Source organism: Pleuronectes platessa, chromosome 4 (assembly GCF_947347685.1).
Source record: "Pleuronectes platessa chromosome 4, fPlePla1.1, whole genome shotgun sequence".
Classification (NCBI taxonomy): Eukaryota; Metazoa; Chordata; class Actinopteri; order Pleuronectiformes; family Pleuronectidae; genus Pleuronectes; species Pleuronectes platessa.
Window position 1 is genome coordinate 11,646,322 of NC_070629.1, and position 18,258 is coordinate 11,664,579.

An 18,258-nucleotide genomic window follows, 5' to 3' on the forward strand; every position below is an offset into this window, starting at 1 on the left:
TTCAGACATGAGATCCGGAGGATGTCCACACGTTCGCGTTCTGAGCTTTCACACATGAAGAGCGCAGCAGGAGATTTTCCAGTCATTCCACTGCAGATAACACCGGTTTTTGTTCAGAGCAAATTCACAAAGGTGTGAAATCTTCGTTGGCGTCTTCCAAATGTATGACTCTTCTTTTTCATCCTGAGACATTTGTATTATTAGAAACTTCATCAACCACTCGCTCGTTGTGAATTCTCCTGATAATATGCTGTTTTCTCATGTGGTCTCACTTTGACTCTATCTAGAAATTTCACAAAGGGGTCGGCAGGATAAAATCTGCGGAGCGTCTGCAGCAACCGACTCAGACATCTACAGGTCCGAGGGCGGCTCCAGTTACACAAAGTCGTTGTTAGTTCTCAAAAAACCTTGACACAGGTTTGAGAATTAGTATTAGCACCAGAGTGCATAACATCTTTTAACATGTCAAGAATGTGGAGAACGTCTCCGAGCTGTGGCCTCACCTCCGCCCGGCAGCGGAGGGAGAGAGGGGAGCTCAGCTTTGAGTTGTTGTGGGAAAGCTGCCCTCAAACCCTGGATGCGGGGCAGGGTTGAAGAGCTGTCCGGGCCTTGGGCTGCTGATTGTCTCATCTGTCTTGGCTAAGTCAGCAGGATGTGACAGCCGCCCTCTCTCTGTTACCCGCTGACCACTGGGCTTGGCATCCTCTCCGCTCACCTGCCCTATCACCGCCTCCACCGTATCTCTATCCCTGTCTCGCTCCCACCTCAAAGTCTCTGCAGCGAGAATGAGGATCCACGCCTCGGTGTCAAAGAGAGGGGATGCGGGCTAACAAATCCTGACTGCGGACTTACGAGGGTCGGTTCCGGGTGCTGCCTTCGGTTGGTCGGGCTTTCGAGAATCTTCCTCGTCTGACAAAAGGGACAGAACGTTCCGTTGAAGTGTAAGTGATGAATATGGTTGAACTTGCTCTCACTCACAGAGATGTTGTTTTTTCGGGGGAAGTTTAGTTTTCGCATATTTAAGATTATTTTGTTTGCATTTATATTGCACTGTCACATATTATAACAAATTGCAAACGAACAATGCAACCCTTGTTCTTCGGTTTGCTTAAGGGACGTGTTCATTGTGCTGAATATGTATAGAGAAGGTGGAGCCTCCACTTCACCCGGACTGGGCTACAGATGCTCCGTGTCACAGTGATTGTCGTTCAGGTTGCTCAGTTCACTGTGTCATCTCGTCTCTATGCCTGTCACTCCTGCAGGAACTGTACGTGGTACACACGCCCGTCTGGGATGATGTGCCAGTTTTTTTTCTCCTTTTCTTCGATGCAGGATGTCAAAATAATATTACGGCGTGTCATGTATGATTAGTCAAATATGGTTTTTGGGAGGGTTTATCATGTCAGACACTCAGATGTGTTCGCTTCGTTTACAAGATGTTTGATTTTATCTGCATGTGGTCTGTCAAGTGTTCACCAAATCATACAGATAAAAGCTATGTATTCTAAAATTGCCATTACAACACTGACCTTATGTACATGAGCCAAATTATATTTTTAATTTTAAACACATAAAAGTTAAAGAAAAATCTCGAAAATGCTATTTCACATCTTAAGATCCCAGTTCTGATCTTCCGGATTTTTATTTTTTTGTGTATTTCTATAACACAACAACAATTGATTAAATTTATGAGCCAAAAAGCATTATCAGTCTGAAAATCATAAAAGTTGTTAAAAAAAATCCTGGATACCGAAAGTTGATATTTCACATCCAAAGATCGGATCTTCTGATATTTTCTATTTATCTTTTATCATCTTTGTGTATTTCCGTGCAGCTCCCTCATCCTCCCCCCTCGACGGCGTCCTGATCCCAGACCTGAAGCAGCGACTAAAGCCGGCTCGTCAGGGATAACAGATGAGCGTAGATGAACAGTGTCAGGTAAAGTGCTGTGAAAGACATTTAATGTGTTTTATATCAGTGTGTCTGAATTGTCCGGGAACACTTGAATCACTCAGTGTCAACCAAATACGGCGTAATGAGACTCGCCTCCTCTCATCTGAAGACACATGTCTCTCTGCTGTCACTCAGGCTAACAGAGGAGAGGTATGGGGGGGGGGGGGGGGGCTTCTTTTCCAGCCTTTTTGAAGCACACAGGCTACATCACAGTACTTCTCCTGGGCGTCAGGAATTTCTCACGCGGGATTATTTCATTGCGAGTCTCCCGCCGAGAGCACGGAGGTCACACTCTGGCGCTTGTTCAAACATCTGGAATTCAGGAACCTAAATTATTAAATGAGGCAGCAATCTGGAGTTAGACACCTAAGTGTTTCTCACGGTGCACTCAGGGGTATTGGATTTCCAAAAGCTGAAAAAAAGCATGAAGTAGTTTTTTTTTGGTTTCTTTACATTTCTTTTGCTTTACATCTCTACTAATCTTAAGATGTTTTGAGCAGTAGATGGGTCTTGGCCATGAAACAGTCCCTGAGTCCCTCTGCCTGTGGTTTCCTCTTCAGCTATGACACCAGAAAGTCCTCAATGGAGATTTTTAAACTTTGAGCGGCACGTTTTTTTGGTGTCTACTTCGAAAAACCTAGTTTCCTCCGCAGTTGCCAACACAAACCATTAGTGGGCATGGGCCATGTGTTGTCACTGACTATAAAGGAGGAGCTGTATTGGTGATGTTTTTGAAGTAGTAGCCAAGGCTTGGATGGGCGAGGGGGTTGATGATAGGGCGGGGGGGCAGCCCAGCGTCCTATAGCCTCCTTACTGTTGTAACAACTGGAAGAAGAAAAAAAAATCGTCTTTGAACAGAGAGCGAGAGATCTCTAATTATCCCCACCTGTGCCCGGCTACAATGGGAGGGTCGCGATGAAGCCATTAGCTGTCTCTCCACTGGCACCACCTAGAGTTTGTATACATCTGTGTCTTATTTTCTTTTCTGGCACAATCAGTCCAGCAAGCTAAGCAGGCATGACCGGATTTGGCAAGTTCCAAGGACTTTGGCAAAGTTAGACAAGGAGGAAGCGGTGAGATGCAGAGAGGGGGATGAGCTGGCAGGGACCCCGTGTTTGCTTTCCTCCCCCTGCCTGTTACTTGAGCTGGGTGTGTTGCTTGGAGAGGCTGCTGTGTTGGTCAAAACAATCCGCTGAACGCCGAGGGTGGAAAGACGCACGACGGAGAAAAGTTTCATGGCGTCGCCTGCGGAGGGAAATGTGATTAAATTGGTTGCGAGCCGCAAATTGTTTTTGTTTTTTGTCTGTGTCGCTAACCGGCAGCAGAATCTTCCCGGTTCTTGCAGGTTATCTGCGCTGCACGGGCGCTGTTCAAGATTATTGGGATACTTAAGCTCATCTCCCATTAGCCTTATAACACTTGATAGAAAAAGGGCTCATTGTGATTTCAGTATTGTCAGTTTTGATTAGCCGAGTCAAGCCTTTGTCTGGCCCTGCAAGTGTGCATGTTGTCAAAGCTGTTTACGAGCAATGACCAGATATGAAGCCCAGACTATTGCGGTCATGTAAACAGCCACATCTGTTTGAACCCACCTGCTCCCCAGTGTTTACCGGCCCTGTAAATAATGAAATAAGTCTCAGTGAATTAAAAATAATGCAGCCGCATGGACTTTTTGCATTAACTGACACAATAATTAATCAGCACTGTGGAACAAATATACTGCCAGGAATTGCAAATTTGTAAGTTAAGGTAATGTGAAAAAAAAAAAAGAAAAGAAAAAAAGTAAATCTGTCCACGCTACCGTATGTTTTTCTCCGGTGCCGCTGTTGTGTGCATTCATTCAGTCCCTCATTCATTCATTTCCGTCTTTACTTATTTATATATCTCCCTGAGTGTTTGTTTTCATTTTAGTCCCTTGAACCTTGCCACCCTGTGTGTGACACCCGGGCTGTGAGCGAAGACGGAGAGGCGGGCTGGTTCAGAATGATCACTATCATTAACATTCACAGGGGGTTCACTTATCATCCCTGACTGGAGGGACATGGCAGCCATTATGAGACGTCCGCAGGTGGAGCGCCATGATACATATTGCATCTTGCCACAATGGATTTATGTATTCAGTAACAAAAGAAAAGTCTAATGAAAAAATACAGAAGGTGATCCTTTATTCCTCGCTCCGCTTCAAGTGAGGCGACCATGTCCCGGGATGAGGAGGAGCCGAGGGGAATTCCAGGGCTACGCTGACCTGTCACTCAGCGTTGGATGTGAAAGGGGCCACGCTATCCCTCACATTAAACCCAGGTTTTATGGGCAACCCATTGGCGCTCTTAACCCTTACCCTCACCCTTCAGAAGAGAGACTAAGGGGATATTTTCATACAAACTGATGTCCAATTTACTAATCATCTTTTTGAAAAAAAAATCTTTCCACAATCCACATAGCAACAGTATGGCTATAAGGCTAAGGAAATATTCTTTCAAATTGTGGCTTTGTGTGAAAGGTTAAGACTGTTAATAAAAAAGCATAACACTTCTCCACCTATTCCCACTATCCAGCAATGAAGCAAAAATATCCCTAATACGAATGTTGCCATCTTGTGCATATTAAGTCTGTGTAGTAGTGAGAGTGGGATGGAGCCACCCTAGAAGGTTCACGTCAAAACATGAACTCAACCATCATGGGTCAGTCTGAGCTGTCAATCAAGACATTTCACATTTTTTTATACACTAAACTAATTAAATCCAAATATATCAGAAAACGTGTACTTTGACCTTTTAGTTTGGTCCATGTCCCATCCACTAACATGGAGGAGACATGATTTCCGACCAATACTGCAGCTAGTCACCAGGTGGCGATTATGATGCTATGTCTTTAAGGGAGCTGTCATGCCGTCCATCTTTACAAGCAGTAGGTGGTGTAGCTGAACTTGCACTGATAAGCTAAGATGTTAGCATGTTTACAGGGGACTGCAAGCTTTTATTAAAATGTTATATTATATAGAGCACAGCGACTGCAGGTTTTACATTGTTTTTCTCATTTGACATTTAATACGGATGTTTCAAAAGGAATTGTTATTCAGCATTAAGGATTTTGTCTTTCTACACAAGCTTTGCGCCATTTCCCAATGAATTATTTATGAATGGTGTAGTTTATATATTTGTTGTGTTGCTCTCGGATCCTTTTTTATCACTGTCGTACCAGTAACTAACTCTTGTCATCTTTTCTTTGCTGAAGAGTTTTTGTAATTTTCTTTCTTCTTCTATTAAGAATATCTTAAACGTACAATAGGTAACTTTGATCTCTACGGGGTCGCTGAATAAAAACTCTAACATCCTTGTCCCATTCTCTTCCTGAGTAGCTTGGTTTGCAAGTGTATTTATTTTTCAGCAAATGGCAATGAATGATTATGATCAATAACGAGTGGCTGATACAAACAGTGGGCCTCAGGCGTCTGGCTAACTGGGTAGCAGAGTGTTTTCCCTTTTTCATACAGAGGTTATAGCAGAGGCAGACATCGATAAACAAAGGTAAAGTGGATATGATGCAACTAAAAGGCAAACAAAATGAAGCGTCCCATTACCTTGAATAAATTTGGGGACATCTCAGGGCTTTGACATTGTTGGAAATATTTTGTGTATTGTAAGTACACAAGTCAACAAAATATATAACAGGTCAAGTCCTTTTTAGTCATTTTAATGAAGAAATGCGTTCAACTTCTTACACTATAGTGCAAGTAGGGAGAAAACTAGATTAGTGACGCCTTCGGCTGTCACCTGAACTGACCTGTCTTGTGGGTCACAGCAGCCTCTTGAGACTCTCCCCGAACAGGATGGGGGGGCATCACTTCCTGCAAAGAACACTGGTGAATCCCTCTAATACCTTTTCATTGTTACAAATTCCTTCCAACAAAGGCTTGCAGGACTCATTTCAATGCACATGAATGTTAGTCCGACAGTAGAAACATACTATTGATATTTCTACCTATACAGTAGGTAACTTACATTGAAAAAAACTATAGGGGAAAACATAATTGGAAGCCAAATGAAATAAACCAGCGGGGGAAGAGAACTACATGACAGATTTCCTCATGCTTGATTAAAGACACAATTTCGATCCTGAAATTTCCTTGAGTAGAAAGGCTCCCAGACCAGTAATAACCTAATTGGAGAGAAGCCTCTAACTAGTGTTGCTCCTCTGTGTCCCTGTGTATAAATAGAGTCTATAATGGACTGAGGTGTGATGCCATCATTCATCTCTGCTCAGAAACACTCCAGGTTCAGGTCTTTCCTCATTTTCCTAATGATGCTCTTGTTTTAGGTATGTTTTCACTTTAAGGATTGTAAGATTCCAGCTTAATGGATACTATTCATCACGGCCTTCTGTACCCAAGTCCAGTTTACCCGGCGAACTAGTTTGACATAACAAATTGCCAAAATGAAAGACTCCTCACAAAGGGAATTGGTATATTTTTCAAACCAGTAGGTAAATGTATGAAAAAAACATCCCAGTCCCGTCTTCCAGGTCAGCCCCCGTTCGCCGTGTTCTCCGGGAGTTTTTGCTCCGCTGCGGTTGTAGGATCCTTTCACCATCACTGACAAATGAATCTATTGTTTGTTAATTTACTTAACATGGCTGTGTAAAGTGCTTTTTAATTTCAAATGTTAATTGACTTAAAGAGGCTTCCGCTGCCAAATTCCATTGGCACCAAATAATGGGAGGGCTCTTAAAAAAAAATGGCGTCTTTTGGGAAGCATATCCCACATGATAGCCGCTGGTTATGTGCCGTGCCTTTATGTGGTAGATTACTCCCTGGCTGTGGCCCAAAAAAGCCTGCTTTTTAACCACTGCTTCTCCCATTTGCCTCAGGATGCTCATGGGCTGGCAGGTTGCACATTACCATCCTGCAGTAGCTTTTAAAACACATTTTAGCCCTGAAACGCAGCTGGCATCTTGGCTAGCAGTGCAGCGTTGGACAGGGGATCACCCAACGTGGATGTTATGAGGGAAATTAAAATGTAGCCCGTTACAATAATGAGGGTAGATCAGTGCCCGTGTGTGTGTGTGTGCACTTAATCCCAACATATCCCCTGTTACAAGCGCAGGCTTCGATTATCCTGAGCTCATTTTAAAGACATGCTATTGTGTGTGTGTATATATACATAATAAAGAGGAGGCTCACACTATAATGCAGTGTAAGAGAGAGTTCACATGTATGGGCTGCAGCTTTGTGCGTGAGTGTGTTCTTGCTCGTGCCAAATACAGGGTCTATGTGCAGAGTTATGTGTTACTAAACACCACTAAGATCCAACAGCCCAGTGTGATGCCTTTGGTTTCCAATCTCATGCTTCACGCCCGCTGCCCCTCTATCATGGATTCTTATTTACAGGCAGGACCCTCGCTGAATTCCCCCAGGAGCAGATGATGTGCAGGTCTAGGCAGGGACCATATCCCATGAATACCGTCCCTATCACTATGACAACTATTCAAGAGTTCCAGTAACTGATCCAGCGAGTGTCTTCATGTGCAGGGCTGTCAACTCTAAAAACCTTTCGCACTTCAGGATGAGGTTATCTCACATGTGAATGGATGAGTATTGTGTGCTTTGTTCTGAAAACCCTGTAGCTTATTAATCTGTGTGGTTTCAATGAACTAATGGCAATGACTGATTCTTTTTCTATATCCTGGAGCTGCTGTGGTTCTACTTAACAGAGCGTACGACTCTGCTCCACATTCCTTTTTTCAAATTAATCATAAATAATGTCCTATCTTTATACATGTCAGTGAATAGAATGGGCAGGAGGAGGAGATAGTATGAGCTGCTCATGGCTCTTCTTGTCTTAGTACATTGAAAAGCACCAGTGGAAAAGCTAATTGTGCCCAGAAACACAACCCTCTCTTAATATTAATATTTATTTATTGTTTTTTATTGATTCTTCAGCGCCTTTTCCTCACTAACTTAATACTACTGTGTACTTTCTATTTGCAGTATTTCCTTAGCTCGTATCTTTAAAGGAATAAAATGTGTTTCAGGGATTCTTCATGTTTGTTGTTTCATTCTTGTGGGAGAAAAATCAACATTTAGATAACGGCAAAAAGACACATCGAGTTTTTCTATTTGGATTGAAATGAAACATTGAAGTAGACTCTGCCACTTTAACAATGGCAAACACAGTCTTCAGCATATAGATGGATATAGGAAGTTTGCTGAAGTAACCTGATGTGCAGGGCTAAAGGTGGATATCCCACAATGCTGCAGCCCGCCACCTCCTATTGTCTTGATAGGGGAGCAAGAGATGTACAGCGGCCTCAAATGGAGGTGGCATCTGGTGCCCAATTTGTCATGCCTGAATTACCCAGGAGCTGATAAAGGCTGAAGTTTTAATAAAAGTTGGGAGCAGCAGATAGCAGGGTGAAGGACACTGATGAAGTGTCTTGGGGCCTATTTCCAGCTAGAGATAAGAACCTACAGAGAGGTGGGTCGAGGGTCTAGCACAGTGTGATAATACGCTGATGCAAAGGCAAAAAAAAGTGCTGTTGAAATGCAACACAGCACACATAATGGAAAAAATAATAAATAAGCAAATAAATAATGATGATGATCTAAACGAGGAGAAGCCAGGGTGGAGACTGTGGAGTCCTGAAGCGTCTCTGCCTGTAATTTGGCCACCCGCCAGCAGCCATTGCTCACCCTCAGCTGCGACGGCAAGCTCCAGATGTGCCAACGGCACGTTTTGGATTTTGCCAGCTGACTGCACCGTTTGATAGCCCGCTCTCTGGATGCCCATCACCGGCCGCAGAGATAGAATTAAATGATGATGATCTTCCCACAAGTTGGGTGAGGAAACAACGCATATAAATCTTGATTTCATCTCAGCGTGAGAAGTCTTTATCCATCATCACTCTTAATGAACAAGTCATTAGCCGCGATGAATGGCGCTCTGGGCTCCTGCTCGCCACTGCTGCTTTTGTTTGCAGCTTTCAGGGGCAACTTCCTGTGCCCTTTGAGAGGGTCAAACTCATTTCTCCAGATGTGGGGTAACCTCTCTGCTCCCGGGGTGGCTGCACACGCATGTACTAAACAGGGCCTGGAAAAATGAGGATATACTGAGGATTGTTCTGCTTATTGCCACATTGACTGTTCCTCAGCAAGCCTCAGCGTGCCCCATCATTGAAAGGAAGCACATTAGCAGACTCGGTAGCCGCCTATTATGGTAATGTTATGTGCACAGTCCTCCACTTGATGCAAGCTTGCAATGTAAACAGAAAACAGCTTTTTGTTGTGCTGTAATAGAAAAGTACTGAGGAGATGTGAAACCACGCTGTGCTCCACAGCTACACTGCAATACAAATATACAGTGAACCCCTGACTCTGTGACTACACTGGATTTAATTTCTGCCTGAGAAAACTTGATCAGTCTTTTATCCAAATTGATAATCCCCGTGTTTGAAAAGAACGAGCATCTCAGCGAACAAGATTTCTTCAAGACAAATATTTCCGGGGAGCCTTCATTCTTATTTACAATCATTTTGCCGCTAAAAGCATTGTTAAAGAATTTAACAGTGTGCACCACATACCCCCAGGCTAGCAGAATCTAAAACACCTACATAAAAGTTAACTCAAACTGTTGTGATCTTCTCCTCCTCCCTCTCCTCTGAAGTACACCAGAGCTTGAAATATGAAAAGAGGACGGCATCAATCCAGCTGCACGGCAGTAAATGTGAGGAGATAAAGGTTGACACAGGATAATTGAAAATATCTGGCACTAATACACCAAAGTCGGTGTTTGTATTTGAACATAAAGGAGGAGAGTGGCATGTGACTTTCCTTGTTAGTGACAGCTGCCATGTTCCCCCCGGTCTGCAGGGACATACTGTACCGGAGGACTCATCTGACTTGTACAGTATCTCTGAAGTTCCTCAAATCCCCCGAGACGCATCTTTTACATGTTTGATGATTTTCCTGAGGAGAGGTTCCAGTTAAATCTTTTCAGAAGTTTTGAGCCTTGAATTCCCTGAACATTTAAGTCCCAGAAATAACAGAGAGACCAAACACACTGATGTTGAATGGTGAATTTGTGCTATCGTCTTACCCATGGGCTCATTCCTGCTCTCTTTAAAACAACGCTGTAATTTCAGGTTCTAATGGTAGATCGTCCAGTGAGCAATGTTGCCACTACTCCGCGGCTCTCAGGTGATCAGTCTAATGCTTCAGTTGATGAAATAGAAATTTACTGATGTTGTGGATACGCACCATATTTATCTGTGTTTCCAGTTCCAACACGCACTCAGTATAGGTGCAGAAGTGAAATACCCATTACTGCATGTGTCAGTGTCATAAACAATAGCGTCGACTCCTCGGAAGGAGGCAGGGCGGTAATGGAGGCAGTGCATCAATGTTCAGCACAAGGTCTGCAATTCACACCAGGAGAACACTCACCTGAGCATCAGGAACGCTGGTAGGAGACTGCATTAGCAGGAACAGATGTGTGGAGGGGGACCAGCTTGTAAAACCAGCTCTGTACACACACGACTTAAAGGGTCAGTTCACCCAAAGCATAAAAATATCATTTCTTTCCTTTTTTTTTCACACACCCCTACTGGTGTCAGGTCATGCAGATATTTGCAGGTGCATTTAAGCTTCTGACTTAGCAAACAAAGAAGCTAGTGAGGCGAACTGAGACCACATTAATGCAGTGATGGTGAATCAAACAAAAAAAAAAACATTTGACAAAACAATGTCTTCTTCCAAAATGTCCCTGTTGATCACATACAAAAGTAAAATCGATTTTCATCATGCCAAGTATAAAGTTCTTATACATTCTAAATATCAGAATTAAACAAGAACAATTTCAGCAAGAAAGATAAGTCTGTGTGGCAAGATGAGTGGAAACGTGAGTGATTATCACTAAAATGTATTGTAAGTATCCTTGATGCATAACATACTGAATGAAAATATATGCAGATATTTAATAAACATGTAATTTAGCTTTATTTACAGTTATGTTTACGAGCTCGTTGTTGTTTACTTTGTGCATATTGCTAAGTTGGAACAACTTGACAAGATGCGTAGGTGCTGTGATTTGTAATATAAACAAAAATGAGATCCTGCTTGTAACAACATTGCGCTAAATGACCATTAGTGGTTATAAATCCACATATTTAAAAATGCATTGATATTATGTCTTTTTTGTAATTGTTTTTGTAAATGTAAATTTCATTTAAATTTATTGAAAAATTCGGATTGTTTTAACTGTTATTGTAACAAAAATTTGGTATACTTAACTTAAATAACCCATTATTATGAGCCTTTCAGATACTCATAGACCTACTCAGTATTTTTGATATCAAATGTATTTTATAAAAAAGTGCTGGTGTATATATCTTTTTACCCCTTTCAGCATCGGTGCAGTCCAACTTAGCTTCACCATTTGATAACTAGAATGTCACTCAGCCGAGAGCATACCTCCAGCAGTCCCCTGTTCAATCAAGCTGCACCGAATTTCACACACTCATAGATATCATTTCCCTAAACGTGTGTCTCATCTGTGGTACCACATCCTTCCACCAAGTTTCATGGAAATCAGGTCAGTTGTTTTAGTCTAATCCTTTCAAACAAACAGATGGGTGAAAACACAACCTCCTTAATGGAGGTAATGAATAACATAGGTGCTAACTGCTTTCTACGAGCGTATGTATATAGAGCAGCTCCATAGGTCTCTCATGACTTGTAATGTGATGGTACCTGAGGCAGAAAGTGCAAAGTATGCGGTGAAAAAACAAGTGCAGAGCATCTTCCTAATCTGCAGGAGGAATTTATGTACATATGTCTATAAGATGATCAAAGATACAGAATTAGTTGAATTCAACATAATTCCAATTGACTGTTGTCTTGGTGACTTAAGATGTTGGTCTGAAGAACTTGGGGTTTGGTAGGAAAATGGAAATCTTCAGAATAAAATGCAAATTGTCAACTAGACTGTAACAAGAAAGCACAAGCGTATATCCAGCGGAAGCATGACACAATTCAAAGCACTCACACAACAACTAAGCCTAACAAGTAGGCAAATATGAGTTTGATTGATGCAGTTTACAATTGCAAATGTTCGGTCTGTCTTTAGGAGCAGCAGAGGTACCTACCCATTAGAGCAGCTTTAAGTACTGTTACAATCTCTTGCATGATTAGAGGCTAAATTACAGTAAACCGCTGCAGGAGAAAAGCATAGAGCAAGTACCCCAGTGTCCTTTTCCAGATTCTGTTTGAAACGGCGTCTCCGCCAAGTGTCTGACTGTCTGTCCTCCCTATTCCCCAGTGGTCATATCGACAACCTCTCCATGTTTAACTTGCTGTCCTTCCCTTTGGTTTTGTAGTGAGCCTGATGTCCTCCCAGAGGACCTGCCTCAGCCATTGTGCTGCACCTGAGACCCTGTGAGGCTGCTGAATCTTCCAGAGAGAAATGAGAAGACCAGGAACATCTTTGTTCTTCTGCAAAAACTGAGCTCATTCCTGTTACCTTAAAAAATTCTCATTCACCATTTGCTAGTGATAATTTGCTGTTATATACAGTATCAACATGCAATGATGTCCCCTCTGTTTGATATGCAGCAAGATTGAAAATACTACACTCACTCACCAAATTAACGTTGCCGTTGTGTGTACCATTTGTAAAAGCTCCGTCTTGACTCGACATTTACCAAACGTACACTTCCTTCCTGTACTGGACCAGGTTATATCCTGGCTTATTAACAGGATCTCTGTAGCAAAACGACTGATCTCATCCATCAGATCTCAGGATCTTGAGTTTCAGACAGTTTATTCTGCTACCTGCTCCTACTGCTGCCGCTAGCATCACCGCTAGGAACACTTTGTCATGCTTTACCCATTTATTGCACAAATGGGAATACAAAACACCAACAAAACTATTGCTGCAGAGAACCAATAAGGTGGGTGTGTTAGATACATAGAAGAACAATTTGAAAATACATTTATTTATTTTGTTATACATTAGCAACATTAGTCGAAGTTACTTAAAAATTATCAAAATCATGAATAATTGGCTTATGTAAAATATTCATCAAACAAGTACATCAAACCTGAGTCAAGGCTCTTCTTGGCCTCTTGGGCCATCGAAATACCTCACTCATCACTTTATTATTTGCATATTTACACAATCAACAGATACAAGCAATATTGGCATTCATGTGGAGCTACATTTCTGTCCATGTGATACTCTTCTTTTAGCTTTGTTTTGGTTATCCACCACCTCCTGGGGGAAATAGGTGGCTTTTGGAAGCTAAATGCTCCAATATGTTCTATGCTCACCTGCTCGTCGCTAACTTTGTCTTTGCTTCTGCTTGGTGCAGGCCAGGTTTACGTACATTGTGCGATGAGAGGTAATAATTCACTGCGGGTTAATTATTATACTTTTTAATTAATTATTACACGGTCATTAGAGCCATTATTATAAAAACATTAATTATAGTTGCTTGTAAGAGCTACCTGCTGGCTGGAAGAAGCTTGCAGGATTGTGCACCCTGTGTTGGTCGGCTGCCACGGGTCATCTACAGCATGATCAATGAGAACTTCAACTGTCTCTATTCTGACTTTGACATATGAATAAAAGAAATCACATTTCTATGATTAAGAAGACGGCAGTAGATTGGTAAAGCAATGGGGAGAAATAGACTACTGTAGATAAAAGACACTGGGGGTTCGCACACTAAGACACTGGGGGTTCGCACACTGGCTCCAAGGAGGATTTCTCTCTCTCCACAGAGCTGTTATTTCCCTGGTTTAAGGTGAACATAACGCAGCCGCTGATGGATGTTGTTGGAGAGAAAGGCAGAGCGATACGGTGATGACTGTGGCCTTGTCAGTAATTCAGCAGATCAGATGACACTTCAATAGGAGAGCCAGAGTGTGGGGTGGAATTTGAAAATTGAGTTGACAACACCAACTATAAAGGCGTTATGGTCTCTGGTATTGGTCTTTAAATGGCTGCTGGTTCTGTTGTTGAACAATGTGCTTGTGGGAGATTGCTCTATGAAACAGCAATACTGCCGCTTGTACTTAAAAGTTTTGGCTTTAATATTTTTTGTGTGTAAATTGAATAAAGGAAGTCTCAGAAGGTGTGGATATACAGCAGTCTAAATTCCCACTGTGCGGCCTGATAAATGCACACATTAGGTATGCTGTAGTACTTATGAATATAAGTCAGGAAACCACTTTTTTATTTATTCTTTAAGACCATCAAAGAGTGAAAACGCAGGGAGATTATAAACTGGCAGTGACGCAATATTTTCAAGAGGTGTGAATGTGCTGGATTTAAACAAAAGCAGCTGTGGTGTAACATTAACTTTGCGCCATCCTGTCAAGATTTCCGTTTAAAGTGTTATTTTTCACCCTCGCTGTTCCGTCTGATTTAAAATGGTTCGGAGGAAAAGTCGGCAAATCCTCCTTGAGCGGATTACAGCTGAGGTTGGAAAACTCGAGGCAATTTCATGTGCTAGCTAAATTGCATAGATATCAGTGAGTCAGAGGCATATAATACTGTAAAGTCATTTTTTTCCTTCTTCTCTAAATGCGTCCTTGTGACTTTGTTGACTTCCTGTGCTGATTTTAGAAGTTAATTTAAAACACACCGTCGTTTTTCAAAAGGTTTCATTTGTCACCAATAAAAAATGCACATGTATTTATAATGGCCAGTGTTGTGTTGTTGGCATGTGGATACTCAGCAGCACTATGGGAATTGTGTAGCGAGGGCTACATGCAGTATGTGTGCATCTCCAAAGGAATTGCGTCAGCTTCTGAAGAATGCCTTCATGTTTCCAAACCCGACTTTTTAACACACATTTCAGAGGAGGGCTGTCAGCTTATGGCATATTAGCTGGATGGCTCTGATACCCTGGGGACGCGGGGCTAGCTCCGAGGGATCCCAGGGAAGAAATAGAAGACACACTATGTGAAATGCGTTTCTCTGTCATTCCAATTCGCCACAATAAAAATCAAACACAGCTTGGCCACATAGCACAGCTTCACCTGGAGCCTTCCACAGCACAGTGCCATCCTCAGACACTATACAGCTGTTGTAAAAAATACTCCTGTCCACATTTATTGTATACTTTCACAAATAAAGGGGCCCTAGCAGAAAAATAAGTATTTTCCAGCACAGCAATAACTCAAAGACTGAATTATCAGCAATGGTGAACATACAGCGTCCAACAGACCAATTTCAACCACTGTAGCTCTGTTCCTAATTCAAATTGCATGTGATTGCTAGTTCTGAAGTAACACAGTGTTGTTTTGAACGCTTGATGGTACTATGCAATTAGATTCCTATGGACAAGTGCACAACATTTTTCCAAATGAAACCAAAAATTCTAATTAAAAAAAAAAACAGCACTACTTTTTAATTTAATTTAATCAAGGGTAAAAAATGTGTTTTATCTAAATATTTGTATATTTCCTGATGGTGTATATTTGAGCAGGGAGCCTCTCAGTGCGCTCCCCATGTTGTTTCCTCCATTGCTGACTGAGTACAGTAAAACAACCTCCGCCACGCTACTTGCCCTTATGGACCCAGAAAAACATGAAATCAATACTGTATGCATTTCAAGCAGGAAAATTCTGTTATTGAGTATACTGCTTTATAATGGTTTCCATTATTGACATCTATGAGTTATGAAATAAAACCTAATGCAATGAGGATGAGGAAAATAGTATTTGAGGCTTTTTATTGGATCAATTTAAAATCGGAGCGGTGCGTTCTGATGACAATAAAATGCTAATCTTGCCCCGTGTACACACCATCAAAAAAGGTTTGAAAAGTGCAGAGGTATCAAAAATGTTAACAGGAGAGCGTGTTAGAAATAATCGTGGCGTCCACAGACTTGTCTTCCTCGATTTTGTGAGGGGGAACTCTGTGGGAATTTAACCTGACAGTCATGAATGTGATTGGTTAAGTTCACCAAACACAGAGTGATGGCTTCGATGTAGGAGAATACTTTTCAGGTGCAGACTGTTGATGTGATAAATGATCAAATAATCAATTTATCTCGTAATCGGTGGGAATATAAAATTCTATTTTGCTTTGGACAAACAGCGGAGCAATTGATCTAGTTTCTATCCTGTAATTGAATTTACATTCTTTTTTCACAGTTCCTTGATAGTGTAATCAGGAAGGTTAAGATTCATACTTTTATACCCACTTGCAATAAAACCATAAAATCTCATTACAAAGCAACTCTTATTGTTTTAACTTAATATTTCCAATAATCACTAAAAACAAAGAAGCTGTTTTACATAGAAGTCTGAATTGAATCACTTTGATTTTCATCATTGATTATCTATCAATAGTTATTGTGACATCAGGAAATAATTAGAAAATTCTTACTATTTACTTCCCAATCTCCTCACAGCGTGTGCATACACTACAGTGGTACTGTGCTATTGATGCAGCCCTCTGAACATGGCTGATCTCAGATGACCCCCCCCCCCCCCCCCCCCCAGCCCAACCTAGCCCAGCCCCCTCCCCTTTCTTATCCATTACATGGGAGCTGAATGATGGTGATTTGGTTGAGGCCCAGTGAGTGCCTGTAGAAAATTGGTTGGTTGATAAAAACCCTCCTATCAAAGGGGGCTACTTTCTCATTTACATTTAGATGAGTATTGATTATTTATTTACTCAGTGGAGTGGGATTCTTTTCCAATCTTATCTCTCGTCTGTGCCTGTCACCTGGAAAAAAAAAGAGATAGAGTTCTTGACACCGCGCTAAGATAACGGCATTTTGTCGAGCAGATAAAACTTGGAATGGTGGTCCCTGCCTCTATATTCTCCCTTCTCCTCCTACCCAATTTTGATGGAGAAGGGAAAGTTTGGAAAATTAAAAGTGATAGCCCTTGTTCAGGAAGGGGGGGGGGGGGGGGGGGCAGGGGAGGGGATTGAATCTCAATTTGCAGGGGGGGGGGCACAAGTCAAATGGATTGTCCAGATATGGTCAGGCTGCTTCCACTGACAAATCTTATCTTAGTTGTCTCTATAGTTTAGTGTTTCTATCAGATCTACCATAGTATCGTTTGATAATTGTGATGTGAAACAATACTGTACATTTTATCTGATACTACATATAATGAGATTGTATCAGGTTCTGCGCGCTGGGCTACGTATGATCCCAGTGTTTGTCGACAGTGTGGAAATGAAGCCCCTGGACGTGTCTGTCATGTTCTAAGTGCTAAACTCTGGTGATGTTTGGGCGGTTGAGCTGGGGATTGGTCATGCATTGCCAATGAGTCTGGAGGCTTGTGTCAGCGCGTGGAGCTTTGTGAGACTGACTAAAGGTGTTTAGGGTGGGAGGTGCAGCATGTGGGTGCTCTGTTGGAATTGGGAACCCCTGACAGACCCTGCCTCTTCTTCTCAGCTCTTTGATGGAGAGTGAGGAGTCTCTTGAGGTGGTCTCTGTCAGCTCTACTCCTCCTCAAAGCCGACACGCCGCTCCAGCACAACACTGCCGCGCCTTCTCACCCTTCACCCTGCGGGCCACTCCCATCTTCTCATGGTCACTTTTCATCTCCTCCATCTCAGTGCAAAGGATGTTGCCACATGTAAATGGACTTGTAATCACTCTATTTAGAGTGTGTCTAATGGGAAGCTTGCATATGCTTTGACCCCGGAGTAGATCAAGGTTGGCTGTACTGTAGGCTGGAACAGTGAGAAGAGCTACATGGACAATGACTATCCACTGCAGCCTCACAGAAGGTGACTTATTATGCTGCTCAAGAATTGCACACCATTTTTCTTTGTTAGCCAGTCAGTCATTAGCCTAGTTACACATCTGGATCCCCACAGCAATTTAAGGATATGGAAGGTTCCCTCAAAAAAACCTAATTAGCCCAACTGGAGAGGAACATCTTGTTTTCCTACACCCCTAATGGATTAGACCAAGGTCTTTTGAAATGCAAACCCATCAAGGAGATGGCTGAAAACAGCCTCCACCCACCCACCCACCCACCCACCCCCACCGCGCCCAGAGGAAACATCCTTACTGCTCACGTGCTACTTTAGCTGCTTTCTGCTAATGCAGCGTTCTGCTTTCTTAGTGTTTCAGACATCAAGAAGCCAATTTACAACTGTGGTTTTGTATCACTTTTAAAGCCAAGCTAATTAGCCTAATTATCTGCTGTTGATTTGATCATGGAGTAATTGGCTGTTGACGTGACAGAAAAACGTCTTAGTGGAATTGTTATTATTGGAAACAATTTGAATGTACAACATATTTTTTGAATCCAACAATGTTCTAACACTGATAAAG